We start from the raw sequence: 17,143 nt of genomic DNA, 5'->3' as shown, positions 1-17,143 counted from the left end.
CAGTCCTACCCTCTCCCCACCAGACTCCACAGAGCAGCCAAAAATTCTTTCTGAAATGAAAATCAGATCACATCCTCCTTGTTCAAGACCTTCATTGGCTCCCCATTTCCTCCTTAGTCTCTTTGGTGACTTACAAGGCCCTCTGTGACCTGACCAATATACCCCTGTTCCAGCTTCACTTGACAACCTGAATGTATTAATGCAGCAAGCTTCTTATGCCTCCCTGCCTTTTCTTGGGCTTGGGTTCAGCCTGGAACTCTCTCCCCAACCCTGTCTTGTATACACTCAAGACCACTGGAGCCCTCCTCTGGGAAGCCTTCCCTAGGCCACACCCCGCTGTGGGCCCATCAGAGTCAAGGGCCTTTCTCCATACTTGTGGAGCAACTGAACCAGCACTCATCACAGGACAGCCATCACCTGCCTCATATCTGTTTCCTATTCACTCTAGCGCCTAGACCAGGCTGCACTTTGCAGGTGCTCCATAAAGCTTGGCAAAAAACAATAGATCCTACTTACTGAACATCTACCTAGATATGCTGCCCTGCCTACTAGTGATCCCCCATTTTACAGGGAAGGAAAGTGAGTCTCAGAGACAGTCACTGGCTCAGTGGAACTCAGAGTGTCTGCCTCCACAGCCACGTGCCAGTTTTCCATTCCAGGACGTAAATACCCAAGCCAACTTATAAACAGAAAAGGTTTATTTTGGCTCACAGTTCTGGAGGTTCCAGTCCAAAATCCAGTGTTTGGGGCTGCTACTGAGGGTCGCACATCACAACAGGAGCACATGCATAGCAAAACTACTTGTGTCACAAGCTAAAAAGCAGAAGAGAAGACTGGGATCCCACAGTCCCCTTCGACCCCTAGTGACCTAAAGATTTTTCACCAGGCTCTGTCTCCTGAAGGTTTCACCACCTCCCTACAGTTCTGAGACAGACAGGAAACCCCTGACTCTCCCTTTTTTCCTGTATGCCTGGAAAGGGGGCATAATTTGGCCAACAGCTGTCATACCTTCCCCCCTTCTCCCTTTACTTCCCCAAGGTCCCCTGAGGAAAGATTGAAATGTCTTGCCTCAGTGTCCTCTTGCCATGCCTAAGGTTACTTTGTAGCCACTTTCCAGGATGCTCCAAACAGGAGGTACAGCTGGAACAGGAAGCGTAGCTCAGCTGTCAGCCGTGACACCCCTCTCCCACTCCCAGCTGCTCCAGAAGCTGCCATTTTTGAAGTGGCAGGGAAACTATCTCTAATATGGAAGGATCTGAACTCATTAAAAACATCTTCAACCTCCCCAAACCCTAGTAAGCTGTGATAAACAGCTAGTCCTACTACAGATTCTCCAGTTTGGACCCTGTTATTTTTCACAGAGATGTGACTACTGCCAATCAAGCAGCCACCAAACTCCCACCATGGCAGCTGCAGTTGTCCTGGACACCCTGCAACCACTCGAGGAGGTGTCTACCCTGACCACTATGGGCTTTAATTTGACTAAGAAGAATTGAATTTAAACTAATCAGTGGGTTAGGATTGGAAGGCTTGAGCTTAGACCAATCAACAGGCTCAAATTTGGACCAATAAGCAGGTTTAAATATGGACCACTCACAGATCTGCAAGCTGTTATGTAAGCAGTACTCCCCTCACGCTTCTTATGTTGGTCTGGAAGGACTTTTTTGAGGTGGAGGGGTTGAGACAGGGTCTCACTATGTAGTTTGTTTTTTTGGGTTTTTTTGGTACCAGGGATTGAACTCGGGTCCTTGCACTTGCAAGGCAGGCGCTGGAACCACTAAACTAAATCCCCAGCCCTCACTATGTAGTTTGGGCTGGCCTCAAACTCACTGCAATCCTCTTGTCTCAGCCTTCTGTATACTGGATTATAGGCGTGCACCACCATGCCTGGGGGAGAGCTCTGTTTTATGCACTGACCCGTTCAAATAAGCTTTGCTCCAATGGTCCTGTAAATCTTCTCTAATTTATTTGTTGGGTAGTGTGGGCTCAAAAAGTTCTATAAGCTTATTTGGGATTCTTATCCTGAGTAGTGTGGACAGAGCAATTGCTTTTAAAAAGAACTATAAACACTTGGGGTTGTTAGCCCCAAGGAGCTTGAGAGTAGCAGTTACAAGGGGTAGGATCAACCAACAACATCTGGCATAAACTGGTGACAGCTGGCAGTCACAGAAATTAGCCAGTGGTGGTGTTGATTCATGATGTCTGTCATTAAATGTTGTCAACTGGTGGCATCAGTGCTCAGAGCTTTAACACTAAAGGCTGAGAGTCATTGGCACTCTAAGCCCAGAACTGGTAGCAGAGCTATACTTTGCTGATTCAGATCATGAATCAAGCAAGAGAACTCTCAATTGGTAGGCAACAGTCCCACCCTGCAGATACAGGTCTTTGGGGGACACTCATCAAACCCACAGCAGCTTTCTTGGCTTATTCACCCCTGGAGTTCAGGTTATTCCAGGAGGTAAGGTTGTATCAAAGGGCAGAGTCTGACAGCACAAAGAGCATCACAGAGAGCCCTAAGGTCTGGGATAAGCAGGGCAGTCACAGAGCAGGGAAGAACAAGAAGAAATGAACTTGCCTATCTGAGATGTCCTCATGCTGGAGTTGATGGAAGACTAGGGGACTGGCCCAATTATGACAGCAAAAGCCAACACTATTGGTGACTTACCACGTGCCAGGTGGTGGGTGAGGCTTACTGGCTTCTCTACTGGCCAGCTCAGTAATCCTATAAGAAGTCTCAATTTGTAGGACAGAAAACTGAAACTCAAGATCACACAGCATATTGGGAGTGAAACTGGGACTCAAATTCAGGTCCGTAGATTTCATATGGTGTTTCAGTACCATACATTTCAAAACTATTTGGGAATTATTTGCTTAGTATTGAGAATGGACTTATAAGTACTTGAGCTGTTTTCTTGTGGTCATCTCCCAGAGCCAGCCCCTCTCTCCACTAGTCTTGGGCACCCCAGGGTCTCCACGGATGGCAATGAAAGTAGAGACCAGTTTGATGTGAAGAACTTGTGACAGTCCATGCCCTTGGGGTGATCCCAGGCATTGTGGGAAGGGGTACAAGCTTCAGCCCTAAACAGGATAGAAGTTAGGAGCTCTTCTGCCTTGTAGCAACTTTTGCTCTCCTCCCTAATTTCTATCCCATAGCAACTCATTCCTATGATAAGCAGCCAGAACATCATATGAGAGAGGGAAGGGAAGAGTCTATGAACTTAACCAAGAGCTGTATTCACAAGTCAGAGGTCTCTTCTAGCAGAGTTTTACTTCTTGGGAGCCATTCATACTTCTTAGCACAGACATTATCAATAGTAGTATCATCATTGTCATCATTACCTTACTTAATTTCATTTTCTGATTATAATTGGAGAAGAAAACTAAATAATAAAGAATCAAAAACAATTAGATCTAACAAGGTTAGCAAGGTTGCAAGATACAAGATTAGCATACAAAACTTAGTTGCTTCTCTACACTATGAACAATGTGAAAATTAAATTAGGAAAACAATTCCATTTATAATAGCATAAAAAAGAATTAAGTACTCAGGAGTAATTTTAACACTGTAGGTGCAAGACTTGTACATGAAAACTACAAACTTATTTTGAAAGACCCTGCCCTTCCCGTGACCCCTCCCCAAGCTCCAACGGTCGCTGGTCGCCTACCGAGCTGCGCTAGCACCGCCAGGGGGCGCGGCGTTAGCGGCGGGCTCGGGGCCCTGGGGAGCCGTCAGTCCCCGCCCCTCGGCCCCCTCCCCCCCGGAGTTGTGGCGCGTCTCCTAGGATGAGGTGAGAGAAAGCAGATTGCCTTCCGAGGCATCTGGTGTGGAGTAGAGGGGAGCCATCAAACACGCCCGGTTGGTTGTCAAGCAGGGATCTGCCACCACTAAAAACTCAGCACTTCTGTGGTCTCGAAATTATTTCTGGCTGTTTCATGTAGGGCAGCTCTAGGCAAAATCCTGCGGAAATCATGGAATGTCCAAGTGAGAGAAGACTTAGTGATCTTCTGGTCTGACACTCTGCCCGGGAAAGGACATCCAGTGACAGCTGCCATCCCAACACCTGCTCACCATCCTCAGCTTGCCCTCCTCACAGGGACGCCCACCATGTATTAATAGAATAATTGAAAATAAGAATATCCAGAAACTGAGACAAGAACAACAGGAACCAAACAGGGACGCATTTATAACTCAGGATCTCTAAGAAGAGGCAGAAGTAGTTAATATGGAACCGAAACCATGTGAGTCAAATGCTGAAGATCTTTTATCAAGTAGTGGGATCACATCCAACAGAGGTCCTTCAGGCTCATTTGTTGTGTCATCTATTCGTGGTACACTAATTGAAAACCCAGCTTCAACTGGGACTTTGACACAGATTCCTATTTTCCCAAAATATGAAGTGGAAGTTGATTCTCCTAGAAAAATCATTGCTTATCCAGGGAAGGAGCACAGTGAATGTGTTTTGGAAGAATATTCACACCAAGTCAAAGATTTGCAAAGAAGACTAAATGAAAGCAATGAACTGCATGAGAAACAAAAGTTTTACCTAAGGCAATCAGTCATCGATTTGCAGACAAAATTTCAAGAGATGCAGATGGAGAGTGATGCCATGGCAGACATCAGACGAAGGGAGAATCAGTCCCAGGAGGATTTGAGAAATCAGCTTCAAAACACAGTTTATGAACTTGAAGCTGCCAGATGCCTTGAGGACATGCTAAAAGATAGCAGCACACAGATAGAGCAGCTCAGAAGGGTGATGCTTAGTCACAAAGGAGTCCTGCAGGAAATCTGGACCATCCTAGTTGACTTTGAAGAAGCCTCAGGCAAGAAAATACATGAACAGGACAACATGTCTACCATGCCCTTCCGAAGCTTGGGCACAGCTGTTAGTAAAATGCTAAGAGAATTAGACACAGAAATTTCTTATCTGAAAGGGAGGATATTTCCAGTAGAAGATCAACTTGAAACACTGAAAGCTGAAGCACAGAACAAAATAGAACTACTACTGCAACAACATCAAGACAGGATTGAGCAGTTGATAAGTGAACATGAAGTTGAAATAGCAGGACTCATGGAGAAAGCTAGCAGTGCTCAGAGCCAAGCCAACAGTATACAGAGTTAACTGGAAATTATCCAAGAACAAGCAAGAAACCAAAACTCAATGTATATGCTTCAGCTCAGTGACTTGGAATCTACTGTTCCTCAGCTACGTTCTGAATTAAGGGAAGCCAAAAGGATCTATGAAGACAAGATAGAAGAGCTAGAGAAACAGTTAGTCCTGGCCAACTCAGAGCTCACTGAAGCAGGCACAGAACGGGACCAGTTCAGTCAGGAATCTGGAAATCTGGATGATCAGCTTCAAAAGCTATTGGCAGATCTACACAAGAGGGAAAAGGAGCTGAGTCTGGAGAAGGAGCAGAACAAGAGGCTGTGGGACCAACACATGGGCTACAGCATCACCATCGACCACCTGCAGTGGGAGCTGGACGACCAGAACATGGAGGTGCAGTGCCTGAAGGCCCTGCTCGAGGCCATGAAAAGCAAATGCTAGGGCCAGATGGAGCGGCAGATGGCAGTGGTCCAGGGGAAGAATGAGAGTTTGGAGAAAGTGCCCTCCCTGACTGTGCAGCTCGAGTCCACCAAGGAGAGGCTGCCCAAAGTGGTGGAAGAGCTGACAGCCAAGAAGATGACCCCTGGAGAGCTCGGAGAGGATGGTATCAGACCTGATGGCTTCCCTGAAGGAGAAAGAGCGTGCCATAGAGGCTACCAACTCGGAAATCACCAAGCTTTGCTCCCGCGTGGACCTGAAGATGCAGCACCTGAAGACTGAGAGGGAGCACCTGCGGCACGCACAGACTGAGTGTGAGGCCCTGCAGCTGCAGATGGCAGAGAAGGACAAAGTGATCGAGATTCTGTGCCAGCAGATTGAAAACGTGATGCAGCTGGTGGGCCAGCGTGGACGCACAGCAGGGGCCATGCAGGTAGAAAAGGGCCAGCTGGAGAAAGAGATAAATGATAGGAGACTGGAGCTGCAGGAGTTTAAGATTTGAAAGATGCCAACATTCAGGACCTTGAGGCCAGAGTGAGTGACCTGGAATTGGAAATGTGAAGCTGATGAATGCAGGTTCTGAGCAGCTCCGGCCGTGAGGGACAACAAACAGGAGAGGGATCAGTTACCAAATGAGGTGAAGAACAGCAGGAGCAAGCTGAACAATCTTTCAGAGGACTATGAAGTCTTAAAAAGGAATTTTCGAAACAAGAGTGAAGAAATGGAAACTACTACAAATAAACAAAATGCAATTAAAATCTGCACAAAGGGCCAGGGATTTAGCTCAGTGGTTCCGCTGCCTGCCTTGCAAGCGCAAGGTCCCAAGTTCAATCCCCGGTACCAAAAAATAAAGCAAAACCCAAAAAATCTGCGCAGTCTGAACTAGAGCAAAGAAGTGAAAGTGGAAATGGGTATCCAAAAGCAAATCACAGCCAAAAGACATCAGATAGATGCCCTTCAAAGCAAGATCCAGTTTTTGGAAGAGGCCGTGACAAATGCAAGTAAGGAGAAACATTTTTTCAAAGAAGAGAAGAATAAACTCAGCCAGGAACTGAGCACTGCTGCAACTGAAAAAAAAACAAGATGGCTGGGGAGCTGGAAGTTCTGGGATCTCAGGAACGCTGCTTGAAAGAAAAGGTTGCTGGGCCGAGGATTTAGCTCAGTGGTTCCGCCGCCTGCCTCGGAAGCACAAGGGTCCGAGTTCGATCCCTGGTACCAAAAAAATAAAAATAAAATAAAAGGTTGCTAATATGGAAGTTGCTCTTGATAAGTTTGCAGAATGTCAAGATATAATACAGCATCAGGAGCAGGAATCTGTACGCCTAAAACTTCAGCATACTTTGGATGCAAAAGCCCTTCATTCAGGGCCCTGGATTTACTTCAAATTCTTTAATGAAACCATACCTGCTCCAGCCAGCCTCTGTTACCCATGCCCATTCTAATGTACTGTCTTCCCAGTCTACAGCCAGCTTCCTCTTGCATCACTCCGGGAAGACCACCGCACTGACGAAGACCCCACAAAGGACCTGAAATAGCTTCTGCAGGAGCTGAGAAGCATGATCACTGAGGAGCCAGCTGTGCAGCTGAGCAAGGCAGAAGACGAGGGGAGAGCACTGACGTTTGGGGCCTTGGATGATAGGGTAAGAGATTGCATTATCGAATCAAGCCTGAGATCAGACTTATGCCATACAAGCAATAACTCATTTAGGGACTCCATGGAAGGCAGCAAGTCAAGTGGAACTCTCAGCAGGGAGCCAGTTCTGTTACATGCAGAACTGGAAGATCCATCTAGTTGCTTCATGTTCCCGTCTACAGCAAGCCCATCTGTGAAGAATTCAGCTTCCCAATCATTCACTTTCCCTAAGAAGTCTCCAGTGCACTCGGTGCTCACGAGTTCAGCTGAAGATGCAGCAGGTTCCTCACCCCAGTACAGATCCGCCAAAACCATTCTCTCACCAGATTCTGCTAAAGATTCAGTCTCCGCCAGTAGAAACAACCGGGAAAACATGCAGGAAGCTTCAGAACAGACTGGAAAGCTTGCAAACCCTGGTAGAAGATTTGCAGCTGAAGAACCAAGCAATTCTTCAGTGATCAGAAATCAAGAAAAGAGGATACGGAAGGTGAAGGACCAGGAAAAAATGTTACTAAAGTGATGGCCCACTTGCTTGTCTTTACAGAAGGATGTTGCCCCATCCGTTGTGATGTTACTTATAATTAGTGCCCTGTGTACTTTTTTCTTTTTATGTGAAAATTTAATAAAAGATACCCTGTCCTGTAGAAAAAAAACCAACTTATTTTTAAAAAGTGAAAGAAGACTAAAATAAATGGAAAGATAGCCCATATTCGTAGACTGGAAAACTTAATATTACTAGGATGTCCATACTACCCAAAGCAACTTACAGATTTAATCCAAACCCTATCAAAACTTCGACAATGTTTCTAAGAAGAAAAAAGTTTTTTGTTTTTTTTCAGATTTCTGAAAAGGAACCGGGCATGGTGTCACATGCCTATAATCCCAGCACTTGGGAGGCTGAGGTAGGAGGATCACCATGATTTGAGGCCTGCTTGGGCTACATAGTGAGTTCAAGATCAGCCTAAAGTACATAGTGAGACCTTGTCTTAAAATACCAAACAAAAACAAAAACAGATTTCTGACAAAGATTTTAAGATCATCCCTTAAAATGCTGGTGATGACAAATGCCAGGAAAACTGGATATCTACATGCAAAACAATGAAACTGGGCCTTTATCTTATATTATACATAAAAATGAACTCAGAAAGGATGAAAGGCCTAAATGTTAGAGCTACAACTATAACATTCTTAGAAGAAAATATAGTTGAAAAGCTTTGTGGCATTGGATTTGGCAGTAATTCCTTGGATATTACATCAAAAATACAAACAACAAAAGAAAAAATTGGACTTTAGGAAGATTTAACATTTTTGTGCATTTGAAGACATTATCAATTAAGTGAAAGGGCAGACCATGGAATAGGAGAAAATATTTGAAAATATAAATCTGGTAATAGATTAATAGCTATAGATTATACAGAACTCCTACAACTCAACAACAAAAGATCTGATTCAAAAATGAGTAAAGGGGCTGGGGATTTAGCTCAGTGGTTCCGTCGCCTGCCTCGCAAGCACAAGGTCCCGAGTTTGATCCCCGGTACCAAGAAAAAAAAGTTTAAAGCAAAAATGAGTAAAGCATTTGAATAGGTAGTTCTCCAAAGAAGATATATGAATCTCAATATACACATGAAAGTTGCTAAACATCACTGAACCATTACAGAAATGCAAATCAAAACAAGATACTGGGGCCAGGGATTTAGCTCAGTGGTTCCGCAGCCTGCCTCACAAGTGCAAGGTCCCAAGCTCGATCCCCAGTACCCAAAAAAACCAAGATACTGTTTCACATCCCTGAATGGTTATTATTTTTTTAAAAAATCAGTATGGATGAGGATGTAGAAAACTGGAACCCTTGTGCACTACTGATGGGACTGTAAAATGGTGTGGCCACTGTGGAAAATAGTGGAAAATACTATGATGGTTCCTTTAAAAATTAAACATAAAATTATCATGTAAGCCAGGTGTGATGGCACATGCTTGTAACCCCAGCATTCGGGAAGCTGAGGATAAAGGATCACCAGGAGTTCAGGACCAGCCTGGACTACCCAGCAAGACCCTGTTTCAAAAAACAAAACAAATAAATTATCACATGATCCGGCAATTCCATTTCTGACTTTATACACAAAAGAATTGAATGCAAGGGCTCAAGTGAGTAGTTGTACAACAGGATCATAGCAGCATTATATATAATAGCCAGAAGGTAGAAACAACACGAATATCCATTGACAGATAAATGCATGAACCACGTATGGTAATATATACAATGAAATATCATTCAGCCTTAAAAAAAAAAGTGAAATTTTGACACGTTACAAGATAGATAAATCTTGAAGACATTAAGCTATGTTAAATGAACCAGATACAGAAGTGAGACACCTAGAGTAGTCAAATTCATAGAGATTTAAAAAAATGATGGGGCCGGAGATTTCTCTCAGTGGTGCCCTGCCTGCCTGGCAAGCGCAAGGTCCTGAGTTCAATCCTGGGTACAAAAAAAAAAAAAAAAAAAAAAGATGTGTTTAAATTTTCAGTAGACATTTCTACATAGAAGATATACAAATGATCAAATGATCAATAAGTACATGAAAATGCAATTCGAAACAACAATGAGACCACTTGAGAGCCACTAGCATGGCTAGAATAATGGTAACTTGTTTTTTTAAAATAGATAATAACAAATATTGGCAAGAATGCAAAGACACTGGAAATGTCTTCCATTGCTAGTGGAAATGCAAACCAGTGCTGTCACTTTCAAAAATGAGTTCTTCAAAGATATTAACCAGTTAAAACCCAGCAAAATCACTCTTTTTCTAGTACCAGGAATAAGACTCAGGACCTTGTGCTTGCCAGGCAGGCACATCGCCGTTGAGTTACATCCCCACCCTCAAGCAATTCCACTCTTAAGGATATGCTCAAGAGATTGGAAAATATATGTTTCCATAAAAACATGTACAATGCATATAATCCCACCATTTTAGGAGGCTGAAGCATGAGGGTCTCAAATTCAAGACCAGCCTGGGAAATTTAGGAACTTAGGGAGATGCTATCTCAAAATTAAATTTTTTCTTTTTAAAACAGGGTCTTACTCTGTAGTTCAGGCTGCCCTTGAACTCATTATGTAGCCCAGGCTGGCTTCAAACTCACAGTGATCCTCCTTCCTCAGCCTCCTGAGTGCTGGGATTATAGGCATGCACCACCACAACCAGCAAAATTTTAAAAAAAAATTTTTTAAGGGCTAAGGATGTAGCTCAGTGTAAAACCCTGAGTTCAATTCCCAGTTTAAAAAATAAAAGTTTGTCCATTGCTTATAGCAGCATTCTTTACAAATAGTCAAAAGGTGGAAACAATTCAAATGTCTGTCAACTGATGAATGGATAAACAAAAGTGTGGTATATCCATAAAGTGAAATATTCAACCATAAAAAGTAATAAAATAGCCAGTCCGTGTGGTACATGCCTGTAATCCCAGCTACTCCAGAGGCTGAGGCAGAAGGATCAAAACTTCAAGGCCATCCTGAACAATTTAGCTGGCTCAAAGCGAAAAAAGAAAAGGGTGGAGCCTGCCTCGAAAGTGCATGACAGGAGGGGACCCAAAAGTGGGTTGCCAATAGGCCCACTTTCTAAAGGAAGTTTTATTTAGAGCAAAAAATCACAAGTTGGGTATAAAATCAGGCAGTGAATACAATGTGGGTCAAAACTATGATCAACCAATAAGATTTTAAGTACAGCCACTTAGGTAATATTGATCTAATGGGGAAGCAGTTCATGTAGTTAAGTGTACATGGACAGAATGAAGTCTTTTTAGGAAGGGATGGATCAGGAGGAGGTCTTGGTCATCTAGTGAGGTGACTGATGTCTATTTAGACTTTCTTGGACCAAGTGATACCAATTACCCATTTAGGAGGTATTTAGGCTTGGTTATTCTATTACAGAGAGCTGAGTTAGGTAAAAATATTATAGGCAGTCAGATAGAGCTAGGTCTTTGGGGAGAGTCAGGACAAAGGTGAAACACACCATAACTTGGCTGGAGACATATCTATTGGAGACCAGGCCTCAAGATAAAAACAAGATGACCAGACCTGCATACTCCCTTCAAAGGACAAACACTGGGCCTAATAAAGTGTAGATAGACACCAGCCACCCCAATGAGTGACCAGAGACCTCTAGACCCACCTTTTCCTAGGAGATGTCTTTGTTCTTTCCACCCACATTCTTACATGACTTGTTTCCCAATTGGACCACTATTACCTAAGCGACTACACTTGTAACCTTATTGGGTGATCATAGCTGTAACCCACATTTCACCCACCTGGGTTTTGCTCTATAAAACTCCTCTGTAAAGTGGGGTTCCCGGGCGACCCGCTCAGGTACCCTCATGCCGCTCAAGAGCTAACCTATCAAAAAATATCTTCCTACTCTTAACCTTCATTGTTCCTGGAATTCATTCTTCAATTTTTAGAGAACAAGAGCTCAGCGTATCAGACAGCTAACAGGTTGGGAGAAATACTATTTCATATTTAATCTCCAGTATTATTTCCTATATCAATTCTATCCTTATCTTGAAACCTGGCCTCCAACAGATGTGCCTCTGGTCACAGTTGTAATGTATTTTCATACTCTGTACTGACTTCCTCAAGGGCCTAGCCCTGTCTGACTGCCTAGAATATTTTTACCTAATTTAGCTCTCTATAATAATCATAGGGACAAAAAAATAGATTAGTGGTCACCAGAGTCTGGGAATGGGGAGTGAACTACTCATGAGCCTAAAGTTTCTTTGGGGGTTTTTTTTGGGGGGGGTGTGAATTATTGATGGACCCTAGTTAGCAAGACAGACTCCAGCCGAGTCTAGGCGAAGGGGCCAGACGGGGCCTGTAGGTGGCGGGAGGGGGCCGAGCTGGAGCCAGAGAGGGTGCCTGGCCCGGAGACCCCCATCCTGGCGTACCATCCCGGTTCAGGGGGAGGAGGAGGATGATCTCCAGATACACTCAGAAGGCCGTGCCACAGAGCTTGGAGCTGAAAGGAATAACAAAACAGGCTCTTAATCATCATCCTCTTCCAGAGCAACTAGATGAAACTTCCTCTGCCAGTGACAGTCACGAAAAAGACACAAGTTCCCAAAGTGAATCTGACATCACCCAAGAATCACCTTTTACATCAACTGACACTGGGAATTCAAGGTCTGCTTTTCTGAGTTATACAGGCACAGGGATCTCTACAGAAGGGAGTTTGGACTTCTCCTGGGAATATGGTGTGAGTTGTATGTTATCTGATGGCATTCTTGGGAGACTGTTTTGGGGGTTGGGATTTGTCTGTATATTTCATTCCTTCATTTTCCTGCATTGGTTCTATATATTTTAAATTTACCACACTGTTCTAGTTGTAAAGAAGCATCAAACCTCACCTCCTGCCATTATTTGCTTTGTTCTATAGATACAGTCATCGAGCCTTAGAAATGCTTAGTGCTTGACTTAAATAGCTGTGGGGTAGTGTGGATCAGCTGTGCTCAGTACACTAGTGAGCCTGTCCACCACTTGTTAAATGAAAAAAAAAGATTAAAAGTAGTATGCATATGCCAGGGATTTAGCTCAGTGGTTTCGCCACCTGCTGTGCAAGCATAAGGACTCGAGTTCGATCCCCCATACCAAAAAAAAAAAGTAGTATGCATAGTATGGTTCTAATTTTGGTTTTATATATAGTTTTTGCATATAGAATCTGCCAAAAAGTATATACATCAGGTAAAGAAAAGTTTGTATAAATATTTTACCACTAAATTTATTCAGACATCATGACATTAATACAAGTTACTTTTAGCCTCTGCAATTATAAGAGGTGCTCAAAGTTGTGGCCATTAGCTTCCAGACATTTATTAGTACATCAAACTGCTGGAGTGTGTATATATATATTTTTGGCAGACTTTGTATATGAACAAAGGAGGACTAAGGATATTTGCTCAATATGGGTTTTTTTTTTGTTTTTTTGGTTTTTTTGGTACTGGGGATTGAACTCAGGACTTTCCGCTTGCAAGGCAGGCGGCGAAACCACTGAGCTAAATCCCCGGCCCTCGATATAGTTTTTATTCATTATTATTTAGGTGATGAGATGAGTGATTTTTATTTTTTTTTTTACTATCTCCCATTATAAAGCATTTTAAAAGACTAATAGCCTTAAAAGTAAATTTAAAAGATAAGTTTTATGGATAATTTTATCACCTAGATGCAATAGGTACTTTTAATTTCTATATCTTCTTTCACTGTATATTTAATTTGGCCAAGTTATAAATATGGTTAACATAAGAGTATAATACTTTATTTTTTCACTTAATACTACTATGTGCATACTATTTTGTGGTTTACTTGTTTCACTTACCATTATTTTGTACATGTTTACTATTTCCATATCAGTCCATTTGAATAGTTGTATAATATTTCCTGGGGTTTATGTAGGGTTAATATATCACATTTGGAGTTTTCCCTTCTTATCTGATATTTGGATTTTCAGTTTTCATTTATTCAGGCCACATTCATTGAGCACATTTGTTGTCACTGTAGTTGGCTCTGGGGAGATAGGGTAAGTGAGACTTACATGGTTTAATAGTCTAGTGAGGGAGACTAACAAAAGCAAATAAAATACAAAAGGTAGTAAGTGCTCTAGGGAAGATGATAGGGTGCTGGAGTAAAATACTATAGGGGGAGTTCACTTTAGGTAAACTTATCAGGTAGGGTAGATCTGAGATGTCAAGATTGAAAAGTTAACCACATGAAGAGTGACAGAGAGAACTTTCCACACAGATAGCAGCAGCATATGCAAAAGAACTTCATATTTCCGAGGAAAAGTATATACAATGTTCTTGAAACTGAAAAAAAGATCAGCATGGGTGGAGGATGGTGAAACAGTGATAGAAAAGCACAAGTGAGATCACACAGTAAGCAAGAGATTATGTAGGGACTTGCAGGCCATGGGAAGAATTTAAATTTTATCTAAGGAATTAATTTATTGATTTGATACCTTATCAGGAAGATCTAGTGTGCCAACTATATATTTCTATCACTTTTCTCTATATTGTGATTAGTATCTCTTTTTAAATTTATAAATGTCATACAGATGTTTCCCATTTCCTTGTTTTTTGTTGTTTAATGGATTTTTTAAACTCTTCAGATCCAATTATCTCTTCACTAGTCAAGATTTCCTTTTAAGAAAAGTGGAATATTATAAGGTCCCTTCATAGCTTTTTTCCTCCCAGTTCTTAGGACTGAGCCCAGGGGCCCTCTAGCTCTACCACTGAGCTATATCCCCAGCTCTTTTTTTTGTTTTATTTTGAGACAGGGTCTTGTTATGTTGCCCAGGCTGACTTTGAACTTGTAATCCTATCTCCGCTTCCTGAGTAGCTGGGGATTATAGGCAAGAACCACTGGCTTCTTCATAGCTTCTTTCCCCTGCCCTATGTGGGGCAGAGGATCTAAACCAGGCCCTTGTGTGTGCTAAGCGAGTGCTCTGCCACTGAGCTAAGCCACCAGCCTGGATTTTTTTGTAATGGATGAAATCAGGTATAAATACATTTTGATGTGACCAAACCTATTTTGTTTTAAACATTTTTCTATATTTGACTTAATTTCATGATTTTTGTTTGTTTGTTTTTTGAGACAGGGTCTCACTATTTAGTTCAGGCTGCACTTGAGCTCACTTAGCCCAGACTGGCCTTGAACTTGCAGCAATGACTCTGCCTCAGGCTCCCTGGTGCTGGGACTATAGGCATGCGCCACCACACCTGGAAACACCATGATATTTTAAAGACCTTTTAGGGCTGATTTATCTGTGCTTATTAAACAATATATTATTTAGTATTTGTCTCCACTAGTTTTCTGGTAAATTTTATTTTCATTTGTATCAAGTTTTATAAAATATTTATTATGAATTTAATTGATATTGCATTATAACCTCATATTAAATTAGGGAAAGCATAAAATAGGAACTAAAATTTGAGTTCTTAGTAGATGCCAGGTAAAATGCTAAGACTTTATATGTAAGTTTTAATCATTTGTCAACTTAAAATTCTAAGTAGAGATAGATTTTTATTTATTCAGATCTTACTTTGGTCTTTATAATTTTATTATTCAAGTAAATCACTTGTAAGTTAAATGAGTTATTAATTGGGTGTTAAAAACTAGGCTGACTGTGGTGGTACATACATATAGTACAAGCCAAGCAGGAAGCTGAAGCAGGAGGATCACTTGAGCTCATGAGTTAAAGACCATCCTGGCAACACAGTAAGACCCTGTCTCAAAAAAAAAAAGAAAAAGTTAAATAGATCAGCATTAAAATTGAATTTATGGGGTTTTTTTTTTTTTGGTACAGGGATTGAACTCGGGACCTTGCACTTGCCAGGCAGGCAGCTGCACCACTGAGCTAAATCCCCGGCCCAAATTTATGTATTTAATTATAAAAGTTTCCTTTTGTTTTTTTTTTTGAGACAGGGTCTCACTGTGTATGCTAGACTGTACTTGAACTCACTATGTAGCCAGGCTGGCCTCGAACTTGTGGCAGTCCTCCTGTCTCAGCCTCCGGAGTGCTGGGATTATAGGCATGTGCCACCATGCCCAGTTTAATTACAAATTTTTTATTTTTAGACTGTGTTGGTATTTTTGAGCTATCACAAGTATATAAGAATATGGTTCTTCCCCCTTCTAATTTAATTAATGGCCTACTACTGTGCTAAATATAATTATCAATCTGGGGCTTCCATCCTTATATTTCTTTTAAAATATTTTCAGTTTAAAGTTAATATAATGGTGTGAAGGAGCACTTTATTTTTTTATTCTAATTATACCATTTAAAATTTTATAGCCAACAATAAAAATAGCTATTTTAATTCTGTTCTTTTAGTTTTATATGCTTAGTGTTGATTTTCTTTATGTGTTTTTAATAATCAAGTAAAGTTTATTTAATGAGTATAAAAATGAATCAATATCTGTAAATGTATTAATATTATTAACATCAGTGAGTAAAAGGAAAAAGTATGATCAAATTGAATTGATTCCTTAGCTAACTTTGTACATTTTGATTACTTTTATTTTTATATAAAGTTTGTCATTGAACCCTGAAAAAAAAAAAAGACAGACTCCATATTGCTGCTTGACCCACCTGCCTGCCTTTAGATGAACTCAAAAGGAGGAAGCTTAGAAACCTCCTCCCCTTAGAGAGTCTCTTAGAAATAACAATTAATCAACTATTGTTTTACAAATGTTCTAACAGCAGGACGTTCGGCTTCTGTACCTTTTGCTTGCTTTGCTAGCTCTATCCTATAGGGGGGCCTAAAAACTGTTGGCCTCAAAGGTGTATAAAACATGTTTGTCTCCCCCCAGTCAGGGCTCCAGTCCAATGCTCGGCTCAGGTCCCGGCTGATAATAAACTCCTGTGTGGACTTAATATCGGTCTCTGGTTGGTTCTTTCTCGCTGGGTCTAACAATTATATAGTGCAATTAGATAATGGTGATGTTACAGTGAGTGATGGGGTCCCTGTGACATAGGCCACCAAATAATACAAATAAGCAAAATAATCCAAACAAGGGAAATATTACAACTCCTAACCTGCTATATATCTGAAATGCAAGTTTGTGTTCTCCAAAATCAAAGAATAAATTCTAGACATAACAAAGTTTAAGAGTAGGAAAAATTTATTGAGAGAAAGATAGCTTCTGTCTAAGAGACAGAAAGGGGACTGGAAAGTGGGTTGCCTGCTCACTCTGTTTCTCAACAGTGTTTTATGGGGCAAAGCCATGAGGTAAGGCAGGTACAAAGTGGGACATGACTGTAAAAGCCAATGAAAAAATCACAAGGTGAAGGTGAGGTGGGACAAAACCATGATTAACCAATAAGATTACAAGTAGGGCTGGGGATTTAGCTCAGTGGTTCTGGAGCCTGACTCGAAAGCTAAGGTCCCGAGTTCAATCCCTGGTACCAAAAAAACAAAACAAAAC

General features: G+C 41.6%; 1 pseudogene; it reads left to right on the top strand.

Annotated features, from left to right (window-relative positions):
- Nucleotides 1-3,457: 3,457 nt before the first annotated feature.
- LOC101718414 (coiled-coil domain-containing protein 158-like) lies at nucleotides 3,458-7,955 on the top strand (annotated as a pseudogene).
- Nucleotides 7,956-17,143: the final 9,188 nt, after the last annotated feature.

The sequence above is a fragment of the Heterocephalus glaber genome, unplaced genomic scaffold, assembly GCF_053883595.1.
Source record: "Heterocephalus glaber isolate CG9 unplaced genomic scaffold, H.glaber_assembly_v1.0 deba00001687, whole genome shotgun sequence".
Taxonomy (NCBI): Eukaryota; Metazoa; Chordata; class Mammalia; order Rodentia; family Bathyergidae; genus Heterocephalus; species Heterocephalus glaber.
This window is presented reverse-complemented; position numbering and strand designations above follow the sequence as displayed.